A 9,726-nucleotide genomic window follows, 5' to 3' on the forward strand; every position below is an offset into this window, starting at 1 on the left:
ATAGTTATGATTGAACAAGTATAGCCTAGCCATTGTAGGAATAAACTTGATTGATATTCATAAAGACTCCATGAGCTACTTAGATACAACAGGTCCTGTTCATATTTGAAGCCATAACGTAATTTGTCCAGGCAAACTGTTAACGTTACACTCTTGCATTAAAATAAATTGTGTGTCATGCCCATGAGCAGAATGCATGGGTAACGTCAAGATACAGTAGCGTCAAGATAATTCGCCAAGAGCCACAGTGCTTTTGAATTCGAAACTTTGTCATGAAACTAAAAGTTTTCAAACAGCACATTGAAAACATGACATGCACCGATAATAAAACGTCTTTATTATTCTTACCGGGGAGTTTCGATAAAACGGAAAGGTATTTTCTTTTCTTCACTGCAGCTGAAACGTTTCAGCTAAGGCAGCATTACAAGCTCCAGAGCATACTCTCCGCAGAAACCTTCCAGAGGATTGACGTGATAGAATGAACCTCCTTAACGATATGCCTCAATGTAGGTGCAACTGTACGAAATACCAACGCATTCATTCAAGTTTAAAGTTACACAGTATTTTTTTTATGTTAGCTGTCAAAAAGGCGATTTCGATTCAACTTGCTATCTTGTCTCCACCCACTGCAAAGTCAAATCCCATATCCAAACCTCGCGAGATGTTATCGGCGTTTTCTCCACACTCCCCGATGATGGGACCATAACGATAACATAAGAGGATATAAAATGAGGTCCCAGAATTTGGACAACGATTATAATTTATGGCGACAAAAGTATGTAAAATGAATCCTTCTCCCTTGTATTATGTTTATCTTGCATAGACCACTAGTTACAATTCACTCACATGCGAACTACTTTGTTTTTCAGGACAAGCTATATACACATAACAAATTGCATGTAAAATGTTTATATAAGAAAACATTTGCACATACTGCATTTCTCCTCACAACTCCATATTACCTTTGGCATTTCATTAATCCTAGCTTGCACCCTTCTGACAGGAGGTTAGGGGACATTACTTTTGCATTAATCATGCTCAATCTCTGAATAAATGGAATCTATGGATTTCACATGACTGGGAATACAGATATGCATCTGTTGGTCACAGACACCTTAAAAAAAATAAAAGAGCACGCTTTTCCAGCGTGCCAGTGGCCATCAACGGTGAGCATTTGCCCAATGAAGTTGGTTACAATGGCGAATTGCAGTCAGGTCAAGACCCTGGTGAGGATGATGAGCACGTAGATGAGCTTCCCTGAGATGGTTTCTGACAGTTTATGTAGAAATTATTTGCCTCTGCAAACTCACATTTTCATCAGCTGTCCGGGTGGCTGGTCTTAGACGAGACGTAGTGACGAGGGGAGAGTGCAATAAATGCTCAAGTAGGACTTCTTTCCTACTGCCATATACAATAATACATTGATCTCTGCCAGAAAAAGATCAATGGAAATAAAATGCAGAAACAAAACAAATCTGTAGTGGTGACATGATCAAATACAACGACATCCACAGTTTTCACACATTCATCTCATATGTCAACATTGATTGCATTGGTCTCTCAAGCAAGGCCCTTCCCCCGGGGACAAAGCTCCACACATGCCCCACCCCGGCTCCCGATCCAGGCATTGAAGATGTTAATAAAATATCTGCCCACAGGTGGAACAGTAGGCTACTCTGGCAAATTTCAATGATGTCTGTCTGTCCATCAAATCGTGAGGCGTGGAATGATCATTGACAGGCAAATTAACAGTTCTATGTTGCTAATAATCACATTGTTTTTCTCCAATGCAATGTGTAGACAAGACTGCATGTTAGGCTACACAGGTTGTCACGGAGGCAGTCATTTCTGTTCTGTTGACACGAGACATAAACTACTACAACAACATAATTATGGTGAGCAGAATTGAACACAAATCGGGATTGTATTGACCTGGATTAAAACATGTGGCCCTTTAGTCAAGGCCCCAGCGAGAATTGAACTCGCGACCCCTGGTTTACAAGACCAGTGCTCTAACCACTGAGCTATGGAGCCTTACCTACTCACACCTTGAGAGAACAGGCCATTTACATATTACAATGGATCTTGCCAATTCACAGACAGAAGGCCGCACCTCATGCCACTCACTCCACCACACAGCTGTTAGTGCAGTCTGGCCTAACCAGCTAAGCAGGTTGTTAGCATATGAAGCAAAGTGACCTACTCCAGGCTTTAGTGTCTGCTGGTTTTCAGTCTCTCTGTTACATCATGATCTACATGAGATTTAGACCAGAAAAACATAATACACATTTTTACATGCCAATTGGACCTGTGCAATAAAACACACACACACACACACACACACACACACACACACACACACACACACACACACACACACACACACACACACACACACACACACACACACACACACACACACACACTACTACAGAGCAGCAACAGACCATAAAATGCTTTGCCATTGCCAGAGAACGACCTTCAAATGATTACTGGATTTTATTGTCTGTTGCTGCACTCTAGTGGCGTGTGCCACGGGGGGGGGGGGGGGGGGGGGGGGGGGATCTAGACATTATCTACCATTTCTTTTAGACTAGCATTTAGTTCTCAACAGCAGAGATTTGTTGTCACACCCTGACCTTAGTATTCTTTGTTTTCTTTGTTTTTAGTTTGGTAAGGTTGTGACATCGGTCATGTATGTGTTCGTTTATGGGGGTGGTACCTATCTAGGGGTTTTTGTAAGTCTATGGTTGCCTAGATTGGGTCTCAATTAGATGCAGCTGTCTATAGTTGTCTCTTATTGGGAACCATATTTAGGCAGCCATATTCTTTGGGTATTTTGTGGGTGATTGTTCCTGTTCCAGTGTTTACGTTACTGTTTCGTCTTCGTTCCGGTTGTCGGTTTGTTGTTTTTGTTCGGTGTTTAAGTATTCCCATTAAATATGGATTATCATCACGCTGCATCTTGGTCCTCCTCTCTTTCACCCAAAGACAATCGTTACAGAATCCCAGTACATCCTGTTCCTCCTCCTCGCACTCGCCCTGAGGTGCGTGTTCCCAACCCGGTACCACCAGTACCAGCACCATGCACCAGGCCTATAGTGCGCCTCGGCAGTCCAGTACGCCCTGTTCCTCCTCCCCGCACTCGCCCTGAGGTGTGTGTTCTCGGCCCAGTGCCGGCACCACGCACCAGGCCACCAGTGCGCCTCGGCAGTCCAGTACGCCCTGTTTATCCTCCCCGCACTCGCCCTGAGGTACGTGTCCTCGGCCCAGTACCACCAATACCGGCACCACGCACCAGGCCTACAGTGCGCCTCACCAGTCCAGAGCGTCCGGCAACAGTGCCCGGTCCAGAGCGTCCGGCAACAGTGCCCGGTCCAGAGCGTCCGGCAACAGTGCCCGGTCCAGAGCCTACGACGGGCCGCAGACCGGAACCTCCCACGACGGGCCGCAGACCGGAACCTCCCACGACGGGCCGCAGACCGGAACCTCCCACGACGGGCCGCACACCGGAACCTCCCACGACGGGCCGCACACCGGAACCTCCCACGACGGGTCCGGATGCGCCAGTCTCCCCTCCAGTCCGGATGCGCCAGAGTCTCCCCTCCAGTCCGGATGCGCCAGAGTCTCCCCTCCAGTCCGGATGCGCCAGAGTCTCCCCTACAGTCCGGATGCGCCAGAGTCTCCCCTCCAGTCCGGATGCGCCAGAGTCTCCCCTCCAGTCCGGATCCGCCAGAGTCTCCCCTCCAGTCTCGACCATCAGTCCAGTGGCGTCCTCTAGGCCGGGGTCGGCGGTTAGGGTTCCCGCTCCAGAGACATTAAGTAAGGGTGGAGCGGGGTCCACGTCCCGAGCCAGAACCACCACCTCGGATTAATGCCCACCCAGACCCTCCCATATAGTGTTAGGTGTGCGGCCGGGAGTCTGCACCTTCGGGGGGGTACTGTCACACCCTGACCTTAGTAGTCTTTGTTTTCTTTGTAATTTTAGTTAGGTCAGGGTGTGACATGGGTGATGTATGTGTTTGCCTTGTCTAGGGGTTTTGTATGTTTATGGGGGTGTCCTATCTAGGTTTTTTGTAAGTCTATGGTTGCCTAGATTGGTTCTCAATTAGAGGCAGCTGTCTATCGTTTTCTCTGATTGGGAACCATATTTAGGCAGCCATATTCTTTGTTTATTTTGTGGGTGATTGTTCCTGTTCCAGTGTTCCAGTTACGGGACTGTTTCGTCTTCGTTCCTTTTGTCGGTTTGTTGTTTTTGTTCGGTTTAAGTATTTCCATTAAATATGGATTATCATCACACTGCATCTTGGTCCTCCTCTCTTTCACCCAGAGACAATCGTTACATTTGTATAAACGGGTCTGTCTCTCCGGCCTTTTCAATATTGAATTGCGATCTCCACCGTTTCATATAAAGTGAATGTGTCGGAACGAGAGACAGCAAATTGAGTTGGTTGTCATACAGTAGCAACATACAAAACTTTTTTTTAGTTGGCTGGCTAACTCGATAATTTGTTGCCAAAACTAAAATGGATGAGTGGAAAATTTTTGGGCAACATGACTATGGAATAATTGGGAAAAAGAGATGGCAATAATACACAGGCATGCATATTTGGGGGATACTGAATTGAATGACCTAGAGAAAAGCCACAACAGGGAAAAAAGCCAGTTAAGAATACAAACTGGGCTATGCGTTGCTTCGAGGGCTGGCTAGCAGAGAATAAAAAAGTTCTTCAAACTTCAAAACTGTCACTAAAGAAGAGTTTACCATTGTTCTGACAGTTTTATGGAAATGTACGAAATGGGAACTCCTCGTACTCCTCGTACAGCATAAGTAGCTACCTGGCACTCCGGAGTGGGCTCAACGGGTTTCTAAATGACCCAACCACCAGTCGCAGCTAGTGCCTTATGAAGGACACTGAATTTACCACCTCGAATCATGCATTTCTGGCCAACATCAAACAGCTAAGGCAAGACAAATATATCACAAACAGCCACCCTCCCATCACTGATAAGGACATGGCCCAGCTCCAAAACTTCCAGGCTCTGAATCCCGGTACACCAAGGGGTCTGGTCCAGAAAGTGTGGTTCGACCTCCAGTTACATCTGGGTCAAAGAGGAAAAGAGGGGAACAGACAACTAAAACCCAACTCATTCCTCGTAAAAACAGACGAGAACAGTCTGTTGTTCATAGCCTGTTTGTTTTATTTCTAAGTTGCACTCGTAATAGGGTACTGGAAAGCAATATTATAACACCGCATTCTCTCTCTCAGATACGCCACTCTCGCATATAAACGAGGCCACAAAGAATCGTCTGGACCCAAGGGAGAGGAGCAGGGAGTCATGTTCGAGCAGCCAGGGAACCTACTATGCCCGGTGGCATGACTGGAAAAATATCTACTGAAATGCCTGGAGAACAGCCTTGCATTTTATCTCCACCCAAGGAGGGGAGTGTATTGGGGACTCGATCTGGTACACGTCAGTGCCGATGGGCGTGAACTATCTGGCAGCACTTCTACCCAAGATCTGCAGGGCAGCGGGAACAACTACATACACAAATCACAGCATCAGGACAACGACATTTCAGAAACTGGCCAATGCTGGTTTAGATGAGACGGAGATTATGTCAGTGAGTGGGCATCGGTACAGAACAAAAAGACTGGGTCGCGTCCATAGATACAGAACAAAAACAATGAATGACTGGGTCGCGTCTCTAGCAACCCTAGATTTGTGTCGGGACTATATCTTGTGGAAAGATGAAATAGTACAAATAAATTAATCAAAATATAGTTTTTAATTAAAATATGTCGATCATTATTTGAATATGTTGGTAACCCGTTGTATAAAAGTGATAATGTCCTCGAAGCCAGTGTTCGGCAGATATATTGGGACGGTTTGCCGGCCCTAGTCGAACACCCATGCCAATATGTCCTCCAAACACCGGCTTCTCGGGCATTATCACTTAAATGTCCTACACAGTTTTAGTGTAATTTTATGATTTCATGTCTATTGACTGTTTAGTGATGAACAAAACTGGAAATTGCTTCTCTGATGTTTTCAAGTAGCATCCCTGAGATGACTAATACAAGAAATTATGGATAGTGTAGCTCACATATGCATAATCTATGAGCAGAATTACTGCCTTACCTCAATTAGCCACAACATCCCTAGTTTGATTTCTGGAAGCTGTGCCATTCCATTTTCCCTAGATTTCCCCCCATGTGGGCCAGCCCCCTATCAATTCGTGTTCCAGTCAATGAGTTCAGCCCCTCGCTACTTGAGTGACAGCTAGCAAGAATCAGAGTAGAGCGAGAGAGAGCGCAATGACGTGGTGCACACATCTGCACATGTGTGATGCAGCAAAAAAAGAAACGTCCCTTTTTCAGGACCCTGTCTTTCAAAGATAATTTGTAAAAATCCAAATAACTTCACAGATCTTCATTGTAAAGGGTTTTACACACTGTTTCCCATGCTTGTTCAATTAACCAATAACAATTAATGAACATGCACCTGTGGAACGGTCATTAAGACACTAACAGCTTACAGACGGTAGGCAATTAAGGTCACAGTTCTGAAAACTTAGGACACTAAAGAGGCCTTTCTACTGACTCTGAAAACACCAAAAGAAACATGCCCAGGGTCCCTGCTCATCTGCGTGAACGTGCCTTAGGCATGCTGCAAGGAGGCATGAGGACTGCAGATGTGGCCATGGCAATAAATTGCAATGTCCGTACTGTGAGATGCCTAAGACAGCGCTACAGGGAGACAGAACAGACAGCTGATCATCCTCCCAGTGGCAGACCACGTGTAACAGCACCTGCACAGTTTCGGTACATCCGAACATCACACCTGCGGGACAGGTACAGGATGGCAACAACAACTGCCTGAGTTACACCAGGAACGCACAATCCCTCCATCAGTGCTCAGACTGTCCACAATAGACTGAGAGAGGCTGGACTGAGGGCTTGTAGGCCTGTTGTAAGGCAGGTCCTCACCAGAAATCACCGGCAACAACGTCGCCTATGGGCACAAACCCACCGTCGCAGACCAGACCGGACTGGCAAAAAGTGCTCTTCACTGACGAGTTGCGGTTTTGTCGCACCAGGGGTGATGGTCGGATTCTCATTTATCGTTGAAGGAATGAGCGTTACACCGATGCCTGTAGTCTGGAGCGGGATAGACTTGGAGGTGGAGGGTCCGTCATGGTCTGGGGCGGTGTGTCACAGCATCATCGGACTGAGCTTGTTGTCATTGTGGGCAATCTGAATGCTGTGCGTTACAGGGAAGACCGCCTCCTCCCTCATGTGGTACCCTTCCTGCAGGCTCATCCTGACATTACCCTCCAGCATGACAATGCCATCAGCCATACTGCTCGTTCTGTGCGTGATATCCTGCAAGACAGGAATGTCAGTGTTCTGCCATGGCCAGCGAAGAGCCGTCTCGGACCTGTTGGATCGGAGGGTGAGGGCTAGGGCCAACCCCCCCAGAAATGTCCAGGAACTTGCAGGTGCCTTGGTGGAAGAGTGGGGCATCTCACAGCAAGAACTGGCAAATCTGGTGCAGTCCATGAGGAGGAGATGCATTGCAGTACTTAATGCAGCTGGTGGCCACACCAGATGCTGACTGTTATTTTTGGTTTTGACCACCCCTTTATTCAGGGACACATTATTCCTTTTCTGTTAGTCACGTCTGTGGAACCTGTTCAGTTTATGTCTCAGTTGTTGAATCTTGTTATCTTCATGCAAATATTTACAAATGTTAAGTTTGCTAAAAATAAATGCAGTTGACAGTGAGAGGACGTTTCTTTTATTGCTGAGTTTAGTAGAAGTGTAGTTCAATAGTATACATATTTTAATAATGTATTTTAATGATATAGTCTAGGGGTTTTCAAACTTTTCTTGCCCAGAGACTCCCGGCCAGGCAAACCCTCATCATATGTTAGCAAAAATGTAAAATCACTTCTTATCAGGTGAATGATAATGGCAAGTAGAAGTAATCAACATTTTAAAAGTGAAGAGATTTGGTAGACTGTTATTGTTTTCACATCCCCACAGTTCATTGGAAGAGGAAATGTAAACTAACATAGTCTATTAGCTCGAAAGGTATCTTGGCGGTGTAGAGAATTTTGCTGTTGTAAAGCACATTTTCTGCAATTCTACATCTGTCAATTGAGCTGAGAACATTTTGAAGTTTTTAAGCTAATTTCCAGAAATTGTACACAGTTTTGCATCGAACTCAAAACAATTTTGCCATTTTAAAGCTATGCACCACCACCCGCATAACCGGAAGCGTTTCCAACTTTTCTCCCCCTGAGGTGTAGAATTGTATTTTTCAGACCTAAAACATTGTGTTTTCTGTATTCAGTGTGTGGTGGAGAAAGCAGGCACTCCTGTGGATGTTTGGTACCCTCAAGTGGTCATCTTGGATAAGTGCAACAGGACAGCAGATGTGTGCACCACGTCATTGCGCTCTCTCTTGCTCTACTCTGATTCTTGCTAGCTGTCAATCAAGTAGCGAGGGGCTGAACTCATTGACTGGAACACGAATTGATAGAGGGCTGGCCCACATGGGGGGAAGTCTAGGGAAAATGGAATGGCACAGCTTCCAGAAAACAGTCGCTTTCAAACTAGGAATTTTGTGGCTAATTGAGGTAAGGCAGTAATTCTGCTCATAGATTATGCATGTGTGAGCTACACTATCCATAATTTCTTGTATTAGTCATCTCAGGGATGCTACTTGAAAACATCAGAGAAGCAATTTCCAGTTTTGTTCATCACTAAACAGTCAATAGACATGAAATCATAAAATTACACTAAAACTGTGTAGGACATTTAAGTGATAATGCCCGAGAAGCCGGTGTTTGGAGGACATATTGGCATGGGTGTTCGACTAGGGCCGGCAAACCGTCCCAATATATCTGCCGAACACTGGCTTTGAGGACATTATCACTTTTATACAACGGGTTACCAACATATTCAAATAATGATCGACATATTTTAATTAAAAACTATATTTTGATTAATTTATTCGTACAATGTCATCCTTCCACAAGATATAGTCCCGACACAAATCTAGGGTTGCTAGAGATGCGACCCAGTCATTCATTGTTTTTGTTCTGTATCTATGGACGAGACCCAGTCTTTTTGTTCTGTACCGATGCCCACTCACTGACATAATCTCCGTCGCATCTAAACCAGCATTGGCCAGTTTCTGGACTGTCGTGGTCCTGATGCTGTGATTTGTGTTTGTAGTTCTTCCCGCTGCCCTGCAGATCTTGGGTAGAAGTGCTGCCAGATAGTTCACGCCCATCGGCACTGACGTGTACCAGATCGAGTCCCCGATACACTCCCCTCCTTGGGTGGAGATAAAATGCAAGGCTGTTCTCCAGGCATTTCAGCAGATATTTCTCCAGTCAAGCCACCGGGCATAGTGGGTTCCCTGGCTGCTCAAACATGAATCCCCTCATGGACTCCCTGCTCCTCTCCCTTGGCCTTGTTTATATGCGAGAGTGGCGTATCTGAGAGAGAGAATGTGGTGTTATAATATTGCTTTCCAGTAGCCTATTACGAGTACAACTTAGAAATAAAACAAACAGGCTATGAACAACATACCTTAGACTGTTCTCGTCTGTTTTTACGAGGAATGAGTTGGGTTTTAGTTGTCTGTTCCCCTCTTTTCCTCTTTGACCCAGATGTAACTGGAGGTCGAACCACACTTTCTGGACCAGAC

The 9,726-nt window shown here is 45.6% G+C and overlaps 1 protein-coding gene and 1 non-coding gene across 3 annotated transcripts in view; both read right to left on the reverse strand.

Annotated features, from left to right (window-relative positions):
* The window catches only part of LOC110485998 (protein O-linked-mannose beta-1,4-N-acetylglucosaminyltransferase 2), a 34,243-nt gene extending 33,594 nt beyond the window's left edge, over nt 1-649 (reverse strand). The window contains exon 1 of one of the 2 annotated variants that reach the window (XM_021557284.3): nt 349-649. The gene's annotated coding sequence lies outside the window, so the exon portion shown is untranslated. The remainder of the gene's footprint in view (nt 1-348) is intronic. The other variant, XM_021557276.3, reaches the window with a different exon arrangement.
* Nucleotides 650-1,961: 1,312 nt separating this feature from the next.
* Nucleotides 1,962-2,034, reverse strand: trnat-ugu (transfer RNA threonine (anticodon UGU)). The gene has a single exon. It is a non-coding gene; the product is annotated as a tRNA-Thr (tRNA).
* Nucleotides 2,035-9,726: the final 7,692 nt, after the last annotated feature.

The sequence above is a fragment of the Oncorhynchus mykiss genome, chromosome 2, assembly GCF_057628025.1.
Source record: "Oncorhynchus mykiss isolate SJ-2025 chromosome 2, ASM5762802v1, whole genome shotgun sequence".
Classification (NCBI taxonomy): domain Eukaryota; kingdom Metazoa; phylum Chordata; class Actinopteri; order Salmoniformes; family Salmonidae; genus Oncorhynchus; species Oncorhynchus mykiss.